General features: G+C 32.9%; 1 protein-coding gene and 1 long non-coding RNA gene across 3 annotated transcripts in view; one reads left to right on the top strand and one right to left on the bottom strand.

Annotated features, from left to right (window-relative positions):
* The window catches only part of LOC140808735 (7-deoxyloganetin glucosyltransferase-like), a 44,039-nt gene that overhangs the window by 3,695 nt on the left and 12,954 nt on the right, over nt 1–27,390 (bottom strand). The window lies entirely within an intron of this gene.
* On the top strand, nt 22,205–25,059 carry LOC140809769 (uncharacterized). The gene is made up of 2 exons (XR_012113172.1): nt 22,205–22,378; nt 24,721–25,059. It is a non-coding gene; the product is annotated as an uncharacterized lncRNA (long non-coding RNA).

Genomic DNA, 27,390 nt, shown 5'->3' with positions numbered 1-27,390 from the left:
ATTTTCGAGCGACAACTTCCAATGGAGGGACGAAGTTTTGTATCATTTTTGAGCTAAAGTGTTGTCAGAGTATTGAGTGGAAGTTTTGTCCAAGCTTTGTCCAAATTTGAGTGAAGTTCTAACCATATTTGAGCCAATCTCTTTGCAAATTTTCAATACATGATCAAGCATGTTCCTTTGTGTCACAAGCATATATTGAAGTTTATGAGCACTGTTATGATTCAAACTAAAAATAGTAAAAAGAAAATTTCTCGAAATTTATAAGTTTGTGATCCTGATGCGATGTGTAATAATAACTAATATATGACATCATCCATTAGAGGAATTATATATAGGGGACTCATCAACAACACCATTGTTTATGAGATGAATTTCAACGTTATTGTTTTTAATATATAAGAGTATGTTCAAGTTCATGTTATGATTATGTCATGCTTGTAAATTTTTAATGTGTATATAATATATATATATATATATATATATATATGTATATATATATATATATATGTATATATTGTTTTTTATTCGATCGACCCCATTTATCATGTATTTCACAAAATACTCATCCTTTACATTAGCCTAGATAAGAACGAGGAACAAATGTAAAGAAAAAATAATATTTTTTTGGGATAGTGAAGAATCCAATTCAATCAAAACCAATCTAGTTATTCCGTTTTTATTTATGTTTTCATATTTTACTTTTTGCATTTTGTTTAAGTTTTAATGTCATTGCACAGACATTTATATAATTTATAATATAGACTGGTGCTAACAAGATTTGTCCTACAATGCTTGTTGTTTATAATAGTGTGATTGTTAAACAACGTCGGTGTCTATACGCCTCGATCTCGGGGCCTGACACTAATGATCATTGGGAGTTTACAAGAGTTCTAAAAATCAAAGTTTTTAGTAAAAATATTCTGAAACAGAAAAAAGAGAGACATAGAAGGGTTTTATTTTTCGAACTTTCACAAACAATTTGAAGGATCGTGTGCTATAACCTTCAAAGATGCTTCAAACACTACATTCTACAATGAGCTGCAATAACTCGTGTTCTAAAAATGTTAATACCGATGAATTAAATCGAGTTTGGTTTTAATACCAAGAGGAAAATACTCGAAGTAATCTTTCGTGAAGAAAGCTGTTATATTGAAAACGATTTAACTTATGTAAACTGGATAATTGAAAAGGGGTAGACCAGTTTTTGCATTCATCAGTTCAGTTATGGGGACAACTGAACTGTCGGATACTCTTGCTGATGCAAACAGTTTAATACACAAGATATGTTTATGGATGTTCGGAGACTTCAACTGCTCCTACGTCACCTCTTCTACCACCTCGGGTAGGATCCACTAGAAAACTTTGATTTATACAACTCTTTGTACAAACCCGCCAGCTTAGGACTTACCAACTGCCTAACTGAACTCCTAGAAAAGACTGGTGCCATCACCTTCCAGCCGACACTTCATTAATGTCTATGTGTCAAAGACTAAATACACAACTTTAACGTCTTTGTGCAAGACTGTATTTGGTGGTTGTGAGAGTGTTTGTGTATGAGAACTGAACAAGGATGTTCTCACACAGATGGAAATAAAATTCTAAACTAAGCTGATGTGACTGTGAAGAATTCTCTCTGAGCTGATTTCTTCTCAAAGCCGATGTGCAATATGAGTGTTCTTTCACACTCTCTTGAAAGTTGTTGTTGGTCTCTCACTTACTTAAGTCTTCACTGATCTTCATCTTCCATTTTATAGGCGCGAAGTTAGATCGTACACTGAGACTTATGAATTGTATCCGTTGCATTTTGAATTTTTTCCTTGGACTTTGTGTCTCGAATTTCTGACTGCCCCTCTGAAACGTTTTGTCTTTAATGCTCTGATGCGACGTCCATTATTGTCCTTTGACTGGACAAATGTTTAGCATCTTTTGTGCATAGCTGGAATCCACTAGAAAGAGTTTGTCTTGATCTTCAACTGAAAGATTCTGACTGATGCTCCGAACTAGTCAGCGGAACTGATCTTCAGTTGGGCTGGTGAAATCAGTTGACTCGTCAGTTGAACTGATTTCACTCTCGTTCAGTTGGACTGGTCATCTAAGCTCTTCATCAGTTGAACACTTCTTCGATTAGCCAGGCTTCTGAGGTTCTCCTGCTGAACCACCTATCAACTGGACAATCAACTGAACTGCTTAATTGACGTAACAGTTAGACAGATTTAGTTTGTGCGATCAGGCGAGTCTTCAGTTTGCGATGTAAACAGCTCGTAACTTATTATAGCTTCTGCACACTAAGGTTTATTATTAGTAAGCATCAAAATCATAATTGCGAACTTGAAAAGTTCCAATAATCTCTCCGTTTTTTATGATTACAAAACTTAAGCAGTTAAGCACAATATATTCAGTTATATGGTTAGTACATTCAAACATCGTTGAAAGCTCCCCCTCAAGAACTTAATTTAAAGAAGTTTTTGAAAACAATTTAAGGATAGAGGGTAAACGAAAAAATCCCCCTCCAAAACTGAATAAAAGACAGTTTGAAAAACACATATCAGAATAGAGGGTAGAAGAAAAACTCTCCCTCCAAAACTGAATGGAAATCCCTTTGAAAAACATAATTATATATGCTTAGTTGGCAAATTTCAATCATTCAAATAATGTAGGCAAGAAGTCTAAATATAACAATATAGTAACACTGAAACTCAACTGGATAAACATGATGTTTTTTTTTTATTGAGTTTTACATTTCAATATATCAGTTGAAAAAAAAAATTGCTACTACAATAGCTTTTTAAATAACATCGGTTATTATTCAGCTTGTGTATGACAAAACTGGATAATTCAGCAACTGGTTGTCTTTATAATTTGAACAGCTGGCTGGTTGTGAGTTCAATTTGCTAGAGAAACAAGTTAAACTGCCTTGAACTTGACTTCTTTGCAGGCTACTAGGTCGAGCAGACTCAAATTAACTCAATTGATGCTGACCCGCATTGATCTGATATATCAATGAAGCGGCGAAATATTATTGATGATTAACTTCCACTTTAATCATCCAACATCCCAGCATGGCTAAGCTTTCTTTGTATGTCAGCTGAACTGGTTGGCTCGCAACTCAAATATTTTTTATTGGACAATTTAGCTGTGCATCTTGGCAGATGAAACTCATTACCCTGCAGGCTGATTAAACCTTGAAGCTAAGAGTATAGAGAAGTGGCGACAATGTTAGTTGCAGTATCAATCCTCTCAACTCTTTGCTAAAGAGTGATATATAAACATTTTCAAATAATTATGAAAATTGTATCAAATACTTTTAAATAGAATTTGAAACTATTTTAAAGTAAAATAATTTAAAACATAGTTTTCTTCAAATTTTCTTCTTAGAACATTTAGCTTTGATACCAATTGAAGGATCGTGTGCTAGCACCTTCAAGAAGATGCTTCAAACACTACATTTTCCAATGAGCTGCAATAGCTCGTATTCTAAGAATTATAATACTGATGAATTAAATCAAGTTTGGTTTTAAGACCAAGCGGAAAATACTCGAAGTAATCTTTCGTGAAGAAAGCTGTTATATTTGAAAACGATTTAACTTATGTAAACTGAATAACTGAAAAGGGGTAGATCAATTTTTGCATTCACCAGTTCAGTTATAGTGACAACTGAACTGACGGATACTCTTGCTGATGCAAACAGTTTGAAAACAACAGTTAATCAATTATATACGCAAAATATGTTTATGGATGTTCGGAGACTTCAACTGCTCCTACATCACCTCTTCTACCACCTCGGGTAGGATACACTAGAAGACTTTGATTTATAAAACATTTTTTTTTACAAACCCACCAAGCTTAGGACTTACCCACTGCTTAACTGAACTCCTAGCATAGACTGAAGGCAGCACCTTCCAGCCAACACTTCTTTAACGTCTATGTGTCAAAGACTACATTGACAACTTTAACGTTTTTGTGCAAGGCTATATTCGGGAGGTGGTGAGAGTGTTTGTGTGTGAGAACTGAACAAGGATGTTCTCACATACAGAGGGAAATAAACTTCTAAACTAAGCTGATGTGACTGTGAAGAGTTCTCTCTAGACTGATTGCTTTGTTCCTTTGTGCATAGCTGGAATCCCCTAGAAAGAGTTTGTCTTGATCTTCAACTGAAATATTCTGACTGATGCTCCGAACTAGTCAGTTGAACTAGTTCGGGGTGGATCTTGGTTGGCTCCTGGCCCTTAGCCATGGTTCACACAATACCTCGTGATGTCTAGATCATGCCATGGTCGATCATATGGCCACTGGATTGAAAATGACAGTAAAATCAAAGCAACACCCCACGCGTGCAGTATGTGTTCTCGGGTGAAGCTTTGGATTGTCTTTGGTGTTTTCTTGGATTGTGGTTGGCCTAGGGCCCTTAGCCATGATTCAAACCGCACCTTAGGATGTTGGGAAGAGGCTCTGATCGGTGGTTCAAGACCCAATGGCCAATAGCCTCGCAAACGAAGCGATGCAAGCACAAGTGCCGCGATTGTAATTTGACAGCAACTTTGTCATCGGTTCAGAGGTCATATACAAGTTCTTGGTTGGCTTTTAACCTATGGCCTTGAACTGAACAGTACCTCAATGAGTTAGAAAGGTCATGTTTTTGGCCGTTCATGATTTGGTTAAGTTTAGAAGTCGTACGAGAATTTACGGTGTAATATGCCAAAGTGACTCTCGAAAGAGCGTTTCATGATTTTGGCCTCCATTCCCATTTTTCGTGTACTACAGCCCTAGAGATTTATTTTCCATCATTTTAGGTATATTTTAATCATGACTAAACGATAGTTCGATGTTGGTTTGAGTTAGTACGAAATCATTGTTGAATACTAAGTTTGTTAGGCGTAATTGTCTCGTTTTTAGTTCGTTATGAAGTGTCGGTTATGTTAAGTTTATTTGCATGTCCTCATGTTAGAATTACGTCGCAGCGAGCCTGGGAACGATCCAACTTATTTGGTAAAAACATGATTTTAATTATACTACGTACATAATATATAAAATGTTTATTTTTGAGATATATGCGATATGTCTTGTGGCCAACTTACGCTTATGGGATTGTTTCACCCGGTGACTTACGACCGGTTTATGTTTATATATGCGTACGGACATCCAGTCCAAGGGCTGTGGTGATCTCTATCACCTAGTATACTGTGGTTTAGTCTGATCAGACAATTTATGTTATGTTATGGGCCACTTGCGTAAAACATTATCTCTACCAAAAATTACGATATGATATGTTATGAAAGAGCTCCATCAAGCAAAGTTTTTACGTATGCTTTTCAGATATGCACGTATTTATAATTATCCATGACAAGATTTTCACCTTACGCTTTACAATACGATATTTTTATGTTACGCGAAATTTTATGATATATTTACTTGTTATTCACGATATATGCATGCCGAGTCTTTAGACTCACTAGACTTGATTGTTGTAGGTACTGATGAGGTCGGGACTGAGGGCGGGGACCAGTGAGCTAGCTTGGGTCGGCAGTAGTAGGAACCCGAGGACCTCATTTTTATCATTTACTATTTATGCTCCAACTCAGTTTTTACTTTGAAGAATTATTTTTAAGTTGTGGTTTGAAAACAATACTTGCTTCCGCTGTTATATTAAAACATTAAATCTTTTTATCAGTTTATTTTATGAATGAGACATGTTATTTATTTAAAAATAAAATTTTTAAATAATTCCGCAAATTTACAAATACGAAATACGGGCCTCTACAGTTGGTATCAGAGCCTATGTTCTTGTAAAGTGTTGTACTACTACTGATCTCGAGAAGCTCATGAAGTCACGTCTTCGGTCTGTAAGTTTTACGTTTACGCATTTCGTTTAAAGCATGAAATATTTTAACAGCATTTTTTCATGAAATAATTTATTTTCAAGATTATGATTATGCATCATTTATTTAAAATTAAAGAAATAATAGAAATTATGCATGTTAGTTACGTATGGGTTATGTATGGAACAGTATGTCTCCTAGACGCATTTCTGAGCGCGTGAGGGATGATGAACATCGTCATGAGGACGGTGAGGATCGTAGGCAGGAGAGAGATTTACCACCACCCCTCCACCGGACATGAACGCCCAGATGCTAGCCGGAATGACTCAGTTCTTCGCACAGTTTGCGGGGAACAATGCTGGGGTAGGCAGGCAGACGTGCCCTGAGGCTACCTATGAGCGGTTCATGAATATGAGACCGAAGGAGTTCTCAGGGACGACATATCCCATGATTGTCGAGGGCTGGATTAAGTCCTTTGAGGTTATCTTCGAGTTCATGGGGCTTGGAGATGAGGACAGAGTTCGTTGTGCGACCTATCTGTTTGGAGGAGACGCCCGCTTATGGTGGGAAGGAGCATCTGTAGCCTTGAATGTGGCTACTCTGAGTTAGACGCGCTTTACAGAGGTATTCTACTCCAAATATTTTACTGACGAGGTGCGTTCCAGGTTGACCAGGGAGTTCATGACCCTGAGGCAGGGAGACATGACCGTTACAGAGTTCATCCGTAAGTTTGAGAGGGGTTGCCATTTCGTATCCCTGATTGCCATTTCGTTACAGAGTTCATCCGTAAGTTTATTGATATTTTAAGTACTTATAAACTCGTGGAATTTTTAAAAGTCAAGATTGAAGATTCACGACTTTCAAAAACTCTATAAAGTTTATTTTTAATATCATTAAATTTTTATAGAGTATATAAAGTCTAAATTGAATACATATAGACTTTTAAACACACAAAAGTCTACAAACTATTTTTTTATATCCACGCTATTTTTCTCCCAAAATATTTAATTCCCTCATATTATTATTTTTTAAAAATGAAATATGATATTTAATTCTCTATCATATTATTTTTTAAAAAATAAAATATGATAAAATAAAAACTCAAAACATTAATTTCATTTTGATTAAAAAATTTATTTGACATTTTTTTACACAAAAATTATTTATTTTAAAAATTATGTTTTATTTTAAAATTTAATCCATGTTAATTACTGCAGGGAATCACGATGGCTGAAACCTGAAGCAAAAAATGATGCCCAATATTTATAGATGTGTTCTCCATTTTAATGATATAATGACCGCAGATTGGTTGGCTGTCTGAATTTCAATTATCAATTAATTTTCGGTCCTCCGATTTATAATTAATTGGTCACATAACTGTACTATTATATATATATATATATATATTTTTGCTATTATCGAGATGAATATGGATCTGGTTAAATAAAAATTCTATTTTTTTAAGCATCTTCATTTAAAATAAAGATCATGACACTTCATTAACGTACGAATTTAAATTTTTTTTTAAAAAAAATACCCCGACTCATTTTTCTTCTCCATTTTTATATTGACTTGAGCGTCGAAAGATTTCATCTTCGACATTAACCTCCTCACGCTTTTTCTTCCACAACAAATTCTTTGAAATTGTTTTGTTCAAATTTATTTGGGAGAAACGATTCCGATCATGGTCGTTCGAGATGTAAAATAAACTTACGAATAAAAAAAATAAAAGCGTACATAGGTAATTTTAGATAAACGAAATAATAGGGAACACGAGTATAGTTGCATATACTAAAATTAAATAAAATAAATTCAAGTTGACGTTCCCAAAAGTTATATCCACAAATTTGGAGGAAAAAATGAAGGGCATTAATTTGAAGTCATCAACCACCATTTTGCTAGGCTCTTGACTTAAATAAATGAACATGAATTAATTTTAGCCTTAGTTTTATTTCTATAAAAAAATTTAAAAAATTATAAAAAATGACTGATAAATTGTCAACTTCTCAAAATCAGCGTCATCTCTCTTGGTCTTATACGCCAACATGTCTCTTTTTTATGAATCTTGTGTGTCGGGGAACTGGAGTTTATGTATAAATATCAATTTCTGTCTCATCAATCAATGTTCTTATTATTTTAGAAATATATAATTACAATTTATTGTTTTTTTTTTTTTTATGATTTGGAAGTTAGTCTGACCCTATGTTTGGAAGGATTTGAGGAGATTTGAGTTTGTAAATCTTGATTTTAATCGTTTGGTTAGTTGGATTTTAAAAGTGGAATTGGATTTTAAGGGATTTTATTGGATTTCATTGTGTATAAACAAACCTTTCCAAAATTAACCCTATGTTTGGAAGTTAGTCTAACCCTATGTTTGGAAGTAATGATTTGGAAGGATTCGAGGAGGTTTGTATTTGTAAATCTTGATTTTAATCGTTTGGTTAGTTGGATTTTAAAAATAGATTTAGATTTTAAGAGATTTTACTGGATTTCATTGTGTATAAACAAACATTCTCAAAACTGGTCAGATTCGATGTGATTTGGCTTGGATTTGAATAAAACTAAAAACAATCAATTTTTTTATTTATTATCCTTATACCATCTTTTTACGTAATTATTAGATTAAATGACAATTTTATTTATTTTTTATTTTGCATATTTGATTTTTGATATCTATTCTTATAGTTGTCATCAATATTAAACAATTCTTTATTCAATAATAATTTAATTTTCCAATTCAAATCTTGTTTTTCCAAATAAAAAATGAATTCTAAATAGAATTTTTAAATTTCAATCTAAACACAAGATGAAAGTTCAAATCCATGAATTTTCAAATCCAATTCTAATTCCAAATCCAAATCCAAAATTTTAAGTATCCCAACAAGCTGTAAGGATCCGGGTGAAACTTCTTAAAAGTATTTTAAGGTTGGGTTAAACATCAATGAATTATTTTTAATTTAAATTTATAATATAGGATAAATTTAAATATAGAATATGAAAAAAATCGAGCTGATACACAAATATTTTGGTCAAATTGACAACATGAAAACATATAAGAGGTATGCGTGTGTGTCAGAAGTGGTTGTGTAAAAACGGATTAATGAACACTTGAATTTGTCTAAAATAGTTTGATGAATAAATCTTTCTATATTTTTCTTTCTTCTATTTTCAAAAGGTTCTACTAATATAATAATGAGTGAGTCTCATGTGAGACCGTCTCATGGATCATAATCTGTGAGACGGGTCAACAATACTCATATTCACAATAAAAAATAGTACTCTTAACATAAAAAATAATACTCTTTTATGGGTGACCCAAATAAGAGATCCGTCTCACAAATAATACCTGTGAGATCGTCTCACGTAAGTTTTTGCCCATAATAATAACTAGTTGTGCATGTTCGATCATTCTTTTAATAAATACTCATATTAAAATATTCGAAAGTAAAATTAATTTTTTTATTTTTAATAAGTTTTAAAAATTTGGGATTTTTTTTTAAAAAAAAATCTAAGAGGGGTATTCTGGGAAATCTAAAAATTAGACCATGGAAAATTTTTGCGTGGTTCAAATGTCATATAGACTATAGTATAGGTAATAATCATAATAATGCAGATGATGATGGTAAAGACGTGAAGATATGATAAAATAATTAAATTTATTTTCTACTAAGTAAGTCAATGATTTATTTTTTTTAAATTTTTTTTTATCTGACCAATTTTAGTATTTAAATTTAGATGATAATTTCTACCATAATAATATTAATTTCTAGAGTGAGTCTTATGTGAGATCGTCGCACGAGTCTAATCTGTAAGACGTGTCAACCCTACCCATATTCACAATAAAAAGTAATAATTTTACATGTATGACTCAAATAAGATGTCCGTCTCACAAATACGACCCATGAAACCGTCTCACACAAATTTTTGTCTTAATTATTTATTATCAACCAGTTGCAAAGAGTAGTTGAGTCGTCCGGGAAATGTTAGCTCACAATAGCTCACTTATTTAAATTAAACTGTTTATTTATTTATTTAATATCAACCAACCAGTGGAAGTGTTAATATGGCCATGCCAAAATTCGATCCAACGGTCAGAAACAGACCACGTTGCAATTATTGACCTCACAATATGAATTGCACCACATAATATTGAGATCTTGTTTATTTATGTTTTGTCATCGATATAATTTCTTGATTCCGAAAATAATAATAATATTCGATTATATTATATTATATTATATTATCACATAAAAGTCGAAACTCAATCCAAAAGACAAAAACTTGTGTGAAACAGTCTCACATATCATATTTTGTGAGACAAATATCTTATTTGAGTCATCCATAAAAAATATTACTTTTTAATGTGAATATCGGTAGGATTGACCTGTTTCACAAATAAATATTCGTGAGACCGTCTCAAAAGAGACTTACTCCAATAAACATTGAGCTCATGTTCGTGACTTGAACTCGATTCATGAATCAATTCGACAACGTTATATCCATGAAGTTTTATCATCTGATCATCACATAAATATATCTTGTCCTTTGTGTTTGTAATTTCAATTTTCAATATCTTTGTTTTTTTATTTTTATTTTTTATTTTTAACATGTATGATCTCAAACTTGAACTTACATCAAAATATCAATTAGTCCATCGAAAATTTGGCGAAATTATTGCATTCAATCCCTTATCTTTCCCTAAAAGAATTGAGTGAGTCTCATGTGAGACCGTCTCACGGATACTAATCTGTGAGACGGGTCAACCTCACCCATATTCACAATAAAAAGTAGTACTCTTAGCATAAAAAACAATACCTTTTCATGGATTACCCAAATAAGAGATCCGTCTCACAAATACGACCCGTGAGACCGTCTCACACAAGTTTTTGCCAAAATAATTTAGGTCCCAAATCTTGATTGAAACATCTGACTTTTCGAATTTATTGCTTAATTTAATGCCACTGCCACAAATGTGAACCCTTTCCCCAAGATTGGATCTATATAAATATATATATATATATATATATATATATATATATATATATATATATATATATATATATATATATATATATTCTGCACATCTACCGTGTATATTTATGTGAACACCGTTCAGATCTCACTCATCCATTGGATAAGCAATTTTGCTATATTTCATCACATCCAATAGGTGAGTGACATCTCATCGATGCTCACATAAGTGTGCACGGTAGATGTGCAGCAAATCAAAATGGACATGATTTTGTCATTCATTTTATTCCAAAATGGACATACCTCAAACCACTGATCGCCAAATTTATTCTACAAAATTTCACTGAATGTTCAGCCCTAAAAACGGTGTAAGTTCACTTAATTATACATAATCTAATTTTAATTTTTAATCTATTTAAGCTTATTTGATAAATATTCTCATTTTATTTTCATCCTGGTCGCGCTCGATGGATTTGATTCGGACGAATATATTTTATTTTTTCAAGAATTTGAAGAATAAATTTCAAAAATACCTAGTTATCTTGTAAGCATTTCAAATTCACTATAATTATTGTTGAAATTTCTTTAATTTGATATAGATTATATATAAAATTTTCTTTATTTTTTGTCCATTTAACTCGGAACAGATACCTAACAGCATTGAATATTGAGAGTGGGTATCATGTGAGACCGTCTCACGCATCATAATCTGTGAGACGGGTCAACCATACCCATATTCACAATACAAAGTAATACTCTTAGCATAAAAAGTAGAGTGGGTCTCATGTGAGACCGTCTCACGGGTCATAATCCGTGAGACGGGTCAACCGTACCCATATGCACAATAAAAAGTAATACTCTTAGCATAAAAAGTATACTTTTTCATGGGTGATCCAAATAAGAGATTCGTCTCACAAATACGATCCGTGAGACCGTCTTACACAAGTTTTTGCCTAAAAAGTAAGGCAAAAACTTGTGTGAGACGGTCTCACGGGTCGTATTTGTGAGACGGATCTCTTATTTGGATCACCCATGAAAAATTATTACTTTTTATGCTAAGAGTATTACTTTCTATTGTGAATATGGGTAGGGTTGACTCGTCTCACGGATTATGACCCGTGAGACAGTCTCACATGAGACTCACTCAAAAAGTAATACTTTTAATGGGTGACCCAAATAAGAGATCCGTCTCACAAATACGACCCGTGAGACCGTCTCACACAAGTTTTTGCCCTGTAAATTTTGACAACATGATTTATTATTTTTAAGTTTGGGTGAATTGTGTTTGCCATATATGACCAAGTCATTTGCTAGAAAGTAGCTATGATCACAACTTACCTCGTAGTTTTAATTTTATCCTTTTGAAGTATATTTTATACGAGAAAATGACTACTTTAAAGTGAATCATACGAGCAATTAAATAATATTGTTATAAATTTAAAGAGAAGAGAAGAGAGTAAAATGAATTTCAAGAATGACTCAAACTTATTTCATTCATAATGAGAATTCTTTTCATTAATGGGTACAATTACAAAATATAAATCTATAGATAAATAAGATTTGAGATATCTATCTTAATCGGAAATCTATTTTTATAATCATCTATATTTAAAATCTTGCACTCCTCCTTAGATAGTTATTTATGTTTTAAGATGGTTGCTTGGGATCTTCATGGAATCTCAAGTGTTGCTTCGTTGTTGCTTCGTTAAAATCTTGATGATAAACTCAGTTGAAAAACCATATATGAAAGAAAAGAGTACAATCATCAATGGTGTAACATATCTATATATAGAAAAATATTGTGTACTATGACTAATTAAAATATATTCTTTCTATTCAATACTTCAAAAATTTAATTGATTTTTTGTTTTGTGTATGTTAATGTTTAGTCAACACATTCATGATAAGTGAAAATATTTTTTCTTGATCAAATTGTGGGTCTTTTTGAGATGTTTTGGGCTAATATTAGCCCATATAGTCATGTCATTTGTCAATCACTTTTTTGACAATCCCTAAAAACTTAAGTTTTAGATATTTATTACTTTTTATGAGTGGGTCTCATGTGAGACCGTCTCACGGATATTAATCTGTGAGACGGGTCAACCCTATCCATATTCACAATAAAAAGTAATACTCTTAGCATAAAAAATTATACTTTTTCATGGATGATCCAAATAAGATATCCGTCTCACAAATTCGACCCGTGAGACCGTCTCACACAAGTTTTTGGCACTTTTTATATTTAAAAAGATACAATGTGAACAAAATAATTATCAAGAACCATCTTATTTTGATGTCACAGTGTTGAAATAACAAATTAAAATAATTTGTTAAAATCTCATTTTTTATAAGTTTGTTATTTTTCAGGAATAACATTATTTATATTGATTGTCAATCTTTTTTTTTTTCTTTTTGTCTTTCAAGGTGCAAAATCTTTTGAATTTTTTGGTCGACCATATTTCCGGCCTTTTTTAGATTTACTTGCAAGTAAAATAAGATAAGACCTTGCAGTTAGACATCAATATATTTCATAATTTTCAGATATATAAATATCTTAAAGTGTATACTATTATTTATATCATAATCTCTTCAAGACGATCAACTTCCTTAATTTTGATATCTTAGTTATGCTCTCATTTCTTTTGAAGGGATTATTGGGTTTTACATTTAAAATCAATTAAAATACAACACTTCAGACGAGAAAACAAAAAAATTCAAATCACAATGAACAATTATAAGAGTAATGTTATAGAAAGATATTATAGATGATTATTGATATTGTTACCTATTCAAGTTCTGTAAATCTACTCTATAAATAGAGGTCTCCAATGATGAATAAAGTACACAAAAATCATTCTCTCTTCTCTATATTCTCTACTATTCACAACACGTTATCAGCACGAGCGCTCTTCAAGGTAAAATTTATAAATAATTTATTCTTATTCTTGTATGAATGCTCTTGAAGAAGCACAATATTTAGATTTAATATTGATGCTCCCGAAGTAGCACAAATTATAGATTTATATTGATGCTCCTGAAGAAGCACAACTTTTAATTTTATGTTGATGCTCCTGAAGTAGCACAACACGACTTTATGTTGAAGATATTGATAGATCTATGAATAAAATATTAATGAATAAGATTTATCAATATTCCCGAAGAATCTTGATATAAAATCATAAAGATCTATCCATATCTATGAATAATATTGATATAAAATATAATGTTATCGTATTCCTGAAGAATTTAGATAACTATCATATGTTTCGACAATATTCTTGAAGAATATTGATTATAAATGTATTGTTGTTTAAGATTTATATTATTTGGATTTTGATGATTTAATTAGTCGCTAAAATTTTGTGTGAATACTAGTATTTACTAGTTTTATGATAATTTTTGAGTCAATCACAATACTATATTTGATATCAATTGGACCAAAAAAAAAATATTTAATTGGCTTTAATTTATGGTACAAAATTTTAATGTTTCAACTTAGATAAAGTATCAACATTTTAGAAGCATTTTGAAATGATAAATTAATCGACATTATAGAATAAAAAAAAAAGAGTTTTAGATTTTCGATTGAGGATCCGAAAATATTTTTTTTATTGTGTTTGAATGGATAAATTTGATTTTGATTAACGATTTTTGAATTGATGATTTTATCTTAGAACGATTTAATAGATTGATTTCAAGTTATCTCATCTTCTATGTATTTTAAATCCATCCCCGATGCTATTGAAATTATTTAAATTTGTATAAAGTTCATTTGAAATTTACTTGGATTTTGTATATCTAAACAAATTATTGGTATTTGAAATCCTTGAACTGTGAAATTCTAGGTGTGGGAGTAAATTTTTTTTAAGACATAAATTTTCTTATAATTTCTTTAAGTCCAAAGTGTTGGATTTTTTTTTCCTTTTCAAGAAATATATGGCTTGTTTACGAAGTTGGGCAGGATTCTGTGATATTTGTTTTACGTATTTAGAATAATTGTGCGTAAAAGAGTTTTATTTTCTTTAGTTTATAATGCTACAATTTGTAATTAGTGCAATTTGTAATAGATACATAAATTATTAATTGAGCACATCTCAATGTACACCTGCATCGATGTTAGTTTAACAAATAGAATAACAAAATTTCAAAATTGCATAGTAAAAGTAGTAACATGCATAATTTGTTATAATATTTATTTTCAATAATAGTAATGCAATTTTACTCTATTTATGTCATGATTCTAATTATATAATTTTTACTTTTTTTTAAGTTGCAATGGCGAACATCACCAAACTTGAATTTGAAGCACTTGACTTGACTGGAAAAAATTATTTATCATGGATTTTGGATGCCGAGGTCCACCTTATCTCTATGAATTTAGGAGATACAATAAAAGAAGGAAATGAAATGTCCCAGCAGGACCGTGCAAAGGCACTTATTTTTCTCCGTCATCACCTCAATGATGGGTTGAAAGTCGAATATCTCACTGTGAAAGAGCCACGAGAGCTTTGGAAAAATCTAAAAGAAATATTTGACCATCAACGAACTGTAATTCTCCCAAGAGCCCGATATGAATGGATGCACCTACGGTTACAAGATTTTAAGTCCGTAAATGACTATAACTCTGCATTATTCAAGACTAGTTCCACACTGATACTTTGTGGAGAGAAAGTCACTGATCAAGACATGTTAGAAAAAACATTCTCCACTTTTCATGCATCAAACGTGCTCCTGCAGCAGCAATATCGTGAACGTGGATTTCAAAGGTACTCTGAACTCATCTCATGCTTACTAGTTGCTGAACAAAACAATGAGCTGCTCATGAAAAATCACCAAATGCGCCCAACTGGATCCACACCATTTCCTGAAGCAAATGGAACTACATTTCCTGAAGAATATGAAATTGCATTTCCTGAAGTGAATGCTAATTCCACTAAAAATCATAACAATGAAAGTGGACGTGGACGTGGACGTGGGCGTGGGCGTGGGCGTGGGCGTGGCCAAAGAAGATACTATCAGCAACAAAATGGAAAGAAACATAAAACAAGCCACCAGCAGTGGAATTCCAATAATGAAGAAGCAAAGGAGAAGAGTTCCAAAGTATATGAAGAAAAATGTTATAGATGTGGAATGGAAGGGCATTGGTCTCGTACCTGTCGTACGGCAAAACATCTTGTGGATCTATACCAAAAATCAATCAAGGAAAATGGAGATAAATTTTGTGGACAATGATGATCCAATTGATATAACTCACTTGGACGTCTCTGATTTCTTTGCTGATCCAGATGGAAATATAGATAATTTGATTGGTGGTGGTGTGTTAGAAAATAATAAGTAATTACTTTCATTGGTCTTGTTCCTACTTTGAATTTCTATTGTTTATTAGGTTATCGTGGTCTCGTTTTTATTTTGATGTTCAGTTCATGTTTAGGATTTGTCATGGAGGTTTATTTTGTTATTTAATAAATGTTTTCATTATTCAATAAAATATTTCATTTGAAAGCTTTACACATTATTTATTGAATTTAGCTTATTGAATTATATTTTTATTTTAGATTAACGATGGAATGTCAGGATGAATGCTTAGTGGATAGTGATACAACACATACCATTCTTCAAATTAAAAGGTATTTTTTTGGAGTTAACATTAGCTGAAAATAATGTTACAACAATATCGGGTGCATCAAAAATTATTGAAGGATGGAAAGGCAAAAATTATTTTACCAAATAATACAAGCCTATATATTGAAAATGCCCTATATGCAAGCAAATCCAGTAGAAATTTGCCTAGCTTTAAAGACATCCACCGAAATGGATACCATATTGAAACATTAAATGAAAATAATTTCGAATACCTTTGCATAACATCTATTATATCTGGCCAGAAGCAGATAAAAGAAAAATTATGTGCACTCTCTTCTGGAATGTATTTTACAACAATAAAAACAGTCGAAGCAAACATTGTCACAAACCAGAAGTTTGTTGACCAACAGAGCTTCAAATTATGGCATGATCGACTTGGTCACCCTGGGGCAACAATGATGCGCAGAATAATAATTAACTCACATGGACACCCTCTAAAGAACCAGAAGATTCTTTTACACAATGATTATCCATGTGTAGCTTGTTCACAAGGCAAACTAATTATAAGACCTTCCCCTACAAAGATTGATGTTGAAATCCCAACCTTCTTGAAGAGAATTCATGGGGATATTTGTGGGCCTATACACCCACCATGTGGACCATTTCGATACTTCATGGTATTGATTGATGCGTCTACTAGATGGTCACATGTTAGTTTACTTTCAACTCGAAATATAGCTTTTGCTAGATTACTTGCGCAAATTATTAAATTACGAGCTCAATTCCCAGATCACTCAATCAAGACAATTCGTCTTGATAATGCTGCTGAATTTAAATCGCAGACATTTAATGACTATTGTATGTCAATAGGGATTTCAGTTGAGCATTCGGTTGCTCATGTCCATACACAAAATGGCTTAGCAGAGTCATTCATTAAGCGTTTGCAATTAATTGCTAGACCATTATTGATGAGAACCAAACTTCCATCATCTGTGTGGGGACATGCCATATTACATGCTGCATCATTGATTCGTATAAGGCCAACTAATTATCACCAATACTCACCCTTACAACTTGCTTATGGTCGAGAGCCTGATGTTTCTCACCTTCGAGTATTTGGTTGTGCAGTACAAGTCCCTCTCCCACCTACACAGTGAACCAAAATGGGCCCACAACGTAGACTTGGGATTTATGTGGGATATGATTCACCATCTATTATTAGATTTTTGGAACCTTTAACAGGAGATTTGTTTACTGCGAGATTTGCAGATTGCCACTTCGATGAATTGGAATTTCCAAATCTAGGGGAAATAAAGTTATGTCCCGAAGAACAACACAAGATTTGTTGGAATGAGAAAACACTATCTCATTATGATCCTCGAAATAATCAATGTGAGCAAAAAGTTGAAAGAATCATTCACCTGCAAAGAATTGCAAATCAATTGCCCCATGCTTTTGTTAATACAAAGAATGTGACAAAGTCACATATACATGCAGAGAATACCTCTGTCAAAATTGATGTCCCCGTAGGACCAGCTATTATTCAACCTGCAAATGAATCTAAAATACGCCAGAAGCGTGGTCGACCAATTGGTTCAAAGGATATTGTACCTCGAAAAAGAAAGGTACAAGAGAAAGAAAATTCAAAAGCTCCCGAAGAAGAAATCTTGGATGATATAGTAAGAGAGATCAATGAACCAAACTTGGATAATATTATTCCTGAAGAATCAAATTCTCATGAAAATAATGAGATTTCAATAAATTATATATCATCTCGAAAATTGTGGGATCGAAATAATACGATTGTTGACACTGTCTTTGCCCTAAATGTCGCCCTTGACATCATACATGATGAAGACCCAGAACCACAATCCGTTAAGGATTGTCAACAAAGAGATGATTGGCCAAAATGGAAGAAGGCCATACAAACTGAATTAGACTCACTAGAAAAACATAAAGTGTTTGGACCTGTAGTACGAACACCTGAAAATGTAATCCCAGTAGGATACAGATGGGTTTTTGTACGAAAGAGGAATGAAAATGGTGAAATTGTAAGATACAAGGCCCGACTCGTAGCCCAAGGTTTCTCGCAGAGACCTGGAATTGACTATGAGGAAACATATTCACCTGTGATGGATGCCACTACTTTTCGATTCCTAATCAGTTTAGCAGTATCAGAAACTCTTGATATGCGACTTATGGATGTTGTAACTGCTTATCTTTATGGTTCACTTGATAGTGATATATATATGAAAGTGCCTGAAGGATTCCAACTATCGAAAGAAAATGGTGAAGCACCCAAGGCTATGTTATCAATAAAACTGCATAAATCCTTATATGGATTAAAGCAATCTGGTCGCATGTGGTACAATCGTCTTAGTGAATATTTGTTAAAAGAAGGATACACAAATAATGCTATTTGTCCATGCGCTTTTATAAAAAGAACAGATGAGGGTTTTGCAATTGTGGCAGTATATGTTGATGATCTAAATCTTATTGGCACTCCAGAAGAGCTTACTAAAACTGCCAATTACTTGAAAAATGAGTTTGAGATGAAAGATTTAGGAAAGACAAAATTTTGTCTCGGATTGCAAATTGAACATTTGCAAGAGGGAATATTTGTTCATCAATCATCATATACTGAAAAAATATTAAAGCGCTTTTACATGGACAAGGCACACCCATTAGCATCACCCATGTATGTTCGATCACTTGATGCTAACAAAGATCCTTTTCGACCACCTGAAAATGGAGAAGAAATCGTTGGTCCAGAAGTACCATATCTAAGTGCCATTGGTGCACTGTCATATCTCGCAAATTGTACTCGCCCAGATATATCATTTTCTGTTAATCTTTTAGCGAGATATAACTCATGTCCAACCCGAAGACATTGGAATGGTGTAAAACACGTATTTCGTTACCTTCGGGGTACAATTGATATGGGATTATTTTATTCGACAAAATCAAAGTCTCCTTTAGTCGGATATGCAGATGCATGATATCTTTCTGATCCACATAAAGCTAAATCCCAGACAGGTTATGTGTTTACACGAGGAGACACTGCTATATCATGGAAGTCGGTGAAGCAATCCTTAACAGCGACGTCTTCAAATCACTCTGAGATCATTGCAATGCATGAAGCAAGTCGGGAGTGTGTGTGGTTGAGATCTATGACACAACATATTCAAGAATCATGTGGACTCCCAACAGCCAAAGATGACCCAACAGTAATATTCGAAGATAATACTGCTTGCATTGCGCAGTTAAAATGAGGCTACATCAAAGGTGATAGAACAAAGCATATTTCACCAAAGTTTTTCTATACACATGAGCTTCAAGAAAATGGTGATATTGACGTCCATCAAATTCGCTCAAGCAACAATGTAGCTGACTTATTTACAAAGGCATTACCAACTTCAACATTCAAGAAATTGGTGCACAAGATATGGATGCATCAGTTGAAGGATCTCAGATGATTGAGATTAGGGGGAGTATCTATTGTTGTACTCTTTTTCCTTCGTTCAGGTTTTCCCATTGGGTTTTTACTGACAAGGTTTTAACGAGGCAACATTTGAACTCCCACATCTCTTAGAAGTAATTTAATGAGTCGATAATCATCTAAGGGGGAGTGTTATAGAAAAGATATTATAGATGATTATTGATATTGTTACCTATTCAAGTTCTGTAAATCTACTCTATACATAGAGGTCTCCAATGATGAATAAAGTACACAAAAATCATTCTCTCTTCTCTATATTCTCTACTATTCACAACAAGTAAAATATATATCTCATCTATAAAAATATGTATCAAAGAATGTGTTTGAAAATTAAATTTTGAATATCAGGTTCACTTAATATTTCACATGGATATATAGAAAAAGACAATACATTCCCAATTATACATTCAACTTCTACATTCATTCCCCTCAATGTTGGAAAACATTGATTTGCTAAAATAAAAATTGAGAAATTGCGTCACAAAAACTCATTGTTGTTGATTCAAAATATTGAATCATAATATTCAAAGTATTTCCAACATATCTTCGATCTTTTCAGGAGATTTCTTGTAGTGCATTAACTTTTAACCCATAAAATTTGAGTCAAAGCCAAACATTAATAGTAATTAGTTGGCATAATAGTTACAATATTTGTGGCGAGAATCCTATTACATTCGAAAATATGATACATTATTTCCAAAAAAAAAAATGATTTAATAGTTGATTGGAGGCATTCGATAAGCATTTTTGTTGATTGTATATTCTGAAAATTATTTTCAATAAATATCTTCGCAAACATAAAGTTGCGAGTCTTGGGCACGTGTTTATAATTACTCTTTCATTTCAGATAATAAAAGGATTTAGTCACAATTTTAAATATTGATACTTTTATCAAATTTAGTGCCCCACATATGTATGTGTATATATATAATTTTGATATGCTAGTGTATATATATGTGAGTACCGATGATGTCAGACTTACCTATTGAATGTGATTAAACATAGAAAATTAGACATCCAATAGGTAAGTGACATTTCATCTGTATGCCGTATATCAAATATATATATATATATACCGAGCGCTTGCCGCTTTACCAAAATTAAAGCTATAACTAGTAATAATGGTGCAACTTAAATCTTTTAAATCGCACAGCAGCTCAAGCACCACGGTTCGATCGCTCTACCAAGCAGGGACAATTATTGCATCCAACCATCTCCCTCACAATAATTGCACTCCTTGCAATCAATGAGAATCGAACCTGTGACCTTGGCTCTGATACTAATTGTAGGACCAAGCGCTTGCCGATTTACCAAAAGCTATAACTATTAGTAAAGGTGCAACTCAAATCTTTTAAATTGCACAGCAGCTCAAGCACCATGGTTTGATCGTTCTACCAAGCAGGGACAATTATTGCACCCAACAATATATATAATTATTATTTTAAATTATTTAACCGAATAATTTTAGTAAATTCCAAGACTTCAACATCTAGGTAATGGGCCTAATATTATACCTAATAAATCCAAACATCAAGTGTTATATATAGGGGAATTTGGGAAAAAAATCGCCAACCACAAATTTGGATTTTTTTTGAGTTTTTGTTGGTTTAAGGTTAGAACTTATTTTAGTTCTATTCATCAGCATGTTATTGTTTTTTCGGAGGTTATACTTCAAATTTTTTTTTTTGGAATTGTTATTAGTTATTGTCCGTTTGTGCAATTTTATGGGTGATTTTTGTTTGTGGTTTGTTGTTTTAATGTATTGTCAATATGTAACTTTTTTGTTGTGTATATTATTATTCTGTTGTTGTAGTGTTGTTGTACTTGATGTAATCGATTTGTACATTTTTTTTAATTGTCTCTAGTTTCAATTTGATTTATGTTGGTTTCATCATATCATGTTGGTTCAATTCGAGCTTTGTTATACTTTAGTGTTGTTATTAAATCGTATGTTATCGCTGATTTTACTTCGTCGTATTATATTTTAATTATGTACTTTTATTTCTATACTATTAGTGGATTTAATAATAGTTTTATTAGATTTGGTGAATGTTTTATGGATAAGTTTATGAAGAACATTTTTTTAGTTTTTGTGTGATTTTTTTTTGTCTATAATTTTGTGTTTAGTAAAATGTTTTTCATATGAAATTTACAACCACTTAGTTGACACGGGTTTTTGTTTGATTTCTTGGAGAAATGGAATATGGATCTGGGTCATCAAATTTTTCGTTCCCAAGTAGCTGCGAGTACAAAAATGAGCTCTATATATATGATTTTCAATGTTTAATGGCTTCTCTTTAACATAGTTGTTTCTTAATTTGGGAGAAAAAGATTTCCCCACAAACTATTACCGTGTAGTATCTGGCCACCCATCAGAAGATGTATGTGACGTTGAATGAAGATGATGACATCCTTATCGTGACCCATCTTCACTACATATCTATGAACTGACAATAATTAAAATGATGGCAGTTAGAAAAGACCAAATAGGAGGCCATAATATTGGGAAGTAAAAACTCATGTATTAATTTTGACTTTCCACATGAATTGGGGTGTTTTTTTTTCTCTTGGTAATGCATTTCCAGAGTGCAACTACTTATGATAACATTTTTTTATTGTATTTTTCATGGAGATCTATTGTGAGTGTGCTTCTTGTGAATCTAGATGATGTGTCAATTATATTTTTCAACTAACTGATCATTTACATTGTTATCTAGAACATAAGTATTATTTGACATGTGTTGTATTAATAATTTCTTAAAAGGTACAAAATGTAAGTGTTAACAAAATTTTACATTACTTAAAATAGGATTGAATCTGAAGATGCACAGTGAGTAGTAATGACGGTCATCTTTAAGTTGGTTTGTTAAAAAATTCATAAATGTTTGGAGTAATTGCATCCATGGAAAGGGTCAAATGTTCAAGGATTCTGCTGAATTTTGAGTGTATGCTAAAAATTATGCAATTGCTACAAGACATTCTTTTTCGTATAGAAAGAATGATAATGAGAAGGTTACTCTTGTATGTAGTGTAAAAAATTGTTCTTGGAGATTTTATGTTTCAAGATACAAATCTGATAATCTTTTTAGCATTAGAGAATGTAATCTAGTCCATACATGTGGAGATGACAATCTACGTAGTAGAGGACGTCTTAAAACTGATGCTGCCTGGGTTTCTAATGTTGTGATGGAGAGATTGAGGGGAGAGCCATCGTATAGACCATGTATGAAGTTGAAAGACATAAAAAGAGAGTATGGGGTCGAGCTCAGTTACCACAAGGTTGGGAAAGGGAAAGAATTGGCTATGCATAACATTCATGGTGCATATGATTGGTCTTATGATAGATTAATATGGTATTTTCGTGTCATCAAAGAAACTAATCCTGGAAGTATTGTTGAGTGTGAAATTGACCTTTCTAAGTAAAAAATTTAAACGATTATTTATCTGTTTCAATGCATGTACAAATGCTTTTGTTAGGCCCTTGGTTTTCTTGGATGTCACTCATATAAAGAATAAATACAAGGGAAATATTTTAGTTACTGTTGCAAAAGATGCGAACGATGATCTTTTTACATTAGCATATTTAGTTGTGGATGCTGAAAATGATGATAACTGGGGATGGTTTTGTTTCCAACTTAAAGGTGCTTTGATTTTACATAACTGTATGGGGTTCGATGAGTACACTTTTTTGTCCGATAGGCATCCCGAAATTATCAAGGTTGTGGGGTTAATATTCCTAAGCAGTCATCATGCGTATTGTCTGCGCCATTTGGTAGATAATTTCGTGAAACATGTTTGTAAATAATTGTATATTTCTGTTGGGAAACAATTTTTTAAAATATTTTTATGTGTATTTTGTTTTTTTTTCATGTTTTATATTTTATTTAATATAGGTCATGCGAAGATACTCACTTCACAACAAGAAACACTGGTCATCTGTTTTAAAAAAAGCTGCATATGCCCCATCAAGGCAGGAGTTTGAAATGGATATTAACAATATAATAGCGTCAATTCCACTTGCCAGAGACTTTATAGTAAGTTCTTATCCAGAAATTTGGGCAAATGCATGCTTTCCTGGAAATCGATGGGGTGTAATAAACTATAATATAGCTGAGTGTTGGAATAATTGGGTGAAAGCAGCAAGATTTCTTCCTATTGTGGCCATGGTGGACCACATACACATTCAAATTATGGACATGATGCACAAACGACGTGAAGCGCCAATGAGGATTGATAAAAGATTGAGTCCATCAAAGGAAAATTTTTGGGCAAAAACATATGCTGAATCTCGTAGCTTGCAAGTGCGTGAGGCATGTGGTTGGAGTTTTGAGGTCGTGGATGAGGATAAATCATTTGCTGTTGATTTATCTTCTACGAGTTGTTCATGTAGAGCTTGGCAGCTTAACAAACTTCCATGCAAGCACGCATGTGGTGCAATAGAGTAAAATCAGTGTCTTTATATGTTTTTTGTGACAAATACTTTACGATGGAGTTATATCGTGAAACTTACAAAGGAATCCTAAATCCGATTCCTACGTTTGAGATGCATGAGTACAATGCCAATCATGCACTAGTAATCAATCCCCCCCGATGTTTGAAGCCAACCGGGGCGAAGAAGAACTGAAAGGATACCATCACAAGTAGTTGTTCGGGTGTTCAAATGTGGTTGGTTTCATAAGAGAGGCAACAATCGACGAAGTGGCTAATGACCCATTAACTAGCCTTTGAGTTATGTTTTGTTAACTTAATTTTGAGTTTTTTGACGTATAAGTAAAAATCTTATATTCCTATATTTGTGTCTCATTATCTAATGATTGATAGGAAAACAACTGTACATTTTCCAATTCACAGGAAAAGGAGGATGGTAGAATAAAGAATTTGAGAGACCACGTCAACAACAAGGTTTACTCGATCCGGGTGTACTAGTATTGGTGATGCAGCATTGCCTTTATGATCCTTTTGCGAGACTCACTTTTATTTTATGGTTTTTGGTCAAGTCATGTACTTGTGATATTAATTAATTTGGACTTTTGTTCATTGAGTCTTAGTTCTTTTTGTTGTGTTTTAGGTATAACTTGTGTTAGAAACATGGACTTGCATATTTTCTGTAATGTTTTATTTTCATGTCATTTGTGTCCTAGCAATATGTAACCTTGATTGTTGTCAACTAATATATTCACTGTTTTGTTACCTTGTTGATTTTGTTGCGTGCCCCATTCTTTTTTTTGCTGCTGGGCGTGCGCTAGTTCACGATGGTGTGTGCCTCATTCTTTTCTTTTGCTGCCATTCTGTTTTTTTGCTGCTGGGCGTGAGATGGTGCGCCCCCCATTCTGTTCTTTTGCTGTTGGCGTGCCCCATTTTGGTTTTTTTCTGCTGGGCGTGTGCTGGTGCGCGCCCCATTCTGTTCATTTGTTGCTGGGCACGATTGTGCACCTACGCACGCCTAATATATGTCCAAATTCTAGCATTATATACTCAATTGAAAACAAAATATACTTAAAATATTTACGTTTTATAATGAAGTTAACTAATTTAATGCTAGAAATGTTTATTATATTGACATGTTTCACGCATAAAAATGATGGTGAAGAGTTGGTTTCCCTACTTTGAATCATCAAATTGAGATATGGGTTTTCATTTTCATGCTTGTGCTTTCCCCCTTAATTTATGCTCAAATGATATTTTTACATGCCCAATTTAATCCATAATATGCTTAAATTGTTTGTGTTGTATGCTGAATTTAACTTAATTTATGCCGAAAATATTTATGATAGCTAGGCACGTGTGTTGTGTGTCTGAAAATGATGGTGAATAGTTGGTTTCTCAAATTTGAATCATCAAATGGAGATATGGGTTTGCATCTTCATGCATTTACTTCCCCTCCTTAATTCATGCTCAAATGATATTTTTAATACATAATATGTTTAAATCTTTTGATTTGTATGCCGGATTTAATTTAATTTATGCCGGAAATATTTATGATATGCACTTGTGTTGTGTGTCTGAAAATTATGGTGAATAGTTGGTTTCCCAACTCTTAATCATGAAATCGAGATATGAGTTTGCATTTTCATGCTTGTGTTTCCTCCCTTAATTTTTGCTCAAATGATATTTTTGTGTACCCAATTTAATGCATAATATGCCTAAATTGTTTGTGTTGTATGCTGAATTTAGCTTAATGTATGCCAGAAATATTTATGATATGCACTTGTGTTGTGTGTCTCATGATGATGGTGAATAATTGGTTTCTCAACTTTAATCATCAAATGGAGATAAGGGTTTGTATTTTCAAGCATTTGCTTCCCCTCCTTAATTTATGCTCAAATGATATTTTCAGGTACCCGATTTAATACATAATATATTTAAATCGTTTGATTTGTATGCCGAATTTAACTTAATTTATGCCGAAAATATTTATGATATGCACTTGTGTTGTGTGTCTGAAAATGATGGTGAATAGTTGGTTTCTCAACTTTTAACATCAAATGGAGATATGGCTTTGCATCTTCATGCATTTGCTTCCCCTCCTTAATTTATGCTCAAATGATATTTTTTGGTACCCAAATTAATACATAATATGCTTAAATCGTTTGATTTGTATCTCGAATTTAACTTAATTTATGCCGAAAATATTTATGATATGCACTTGTGTTGTGTGTCTGAAAATTATGGTGAATAGTTGGTTTCCCCACTCTTAATCATCAAATGGAGATAAGAGTTTGCATTTTCATGCTTGTGTTTCCCCCCCTTAATTTATGCTCAAATGATATGTTTAGGTACCCAATTTAATAGATGATATGCTTAAATCGTTTGTGTTGTATGCCGAATTTAACTTAATTTATGCTGAAAATATTTATGATATACACTTGTGTTGTGTGTATGAAAATGATGGTGAATAGTTGGTTTCCCAACTCTTAATCATGAAATCGAGATTTGAGTTTGCATTTTCATGCTTGTGTTTTCCCCATTAATTTATGGTCAAATGATATTTTTGTGTGCCCAATTTAATATATAATATGCTTAAATCGTTGGTGTTGTATGCGGAATTTAACTTAATTTATGTGGGAAATAATATATAATATGCTCAAATTTTGCATTTTTTGCTTTCGCACGTGCGATTGCGCAGGATGTCGCACAACCGCGCGCGAGCTTCTGTTTTCAGCAGCACTGCGTGTGCAGCCGTGCGCTACTGTTCACAGGAATTTGTTTTTTTTTTTAAAAAAAAAAATTGGTTCGGCCATTTATTATTCCATTTCAATATTACTTTATTTCTCGTTGGCCACAAGTTATGCGCCAATGCTTGATTCCTGCAGTGACATAAAGTTATGGAAGAAGAAGAAAGATAGAAGAGGTCCTAGAATAAGGCGTGATCACGCCTTGTGTCTGCCTAACTCCTGCCTTTACAAAAACAGAAGAGGTCCTAGAACAAGGCATGATCGCCTTGTTCCAGGACCTCTTCTGTTTTTGTCAATACAGGAGTTGAGCAGACACAAGGCGTGATCACGCCATGTTCCAGGACCT

Source organism: Primulina eburnea, chromosome 13 (assembly GCF_022965805.1).
Source record: "Primulina eburnea isolate SZY01 chromosome 13, ASM2296580v1, whole genome shotgun sequence".
Lineage (NCBI taxonomy): Eukaryota > Viridiplantae > Streptophyta > Magnoliopsida > Lamiales > Gesneriaceae > Primulina > Primulina eburnea.
The sequence above is the reverse complement of the archived record's forward strand: the minus strand, read 5'-3'. Positions and strand labels throughout refer to the sequence as shown.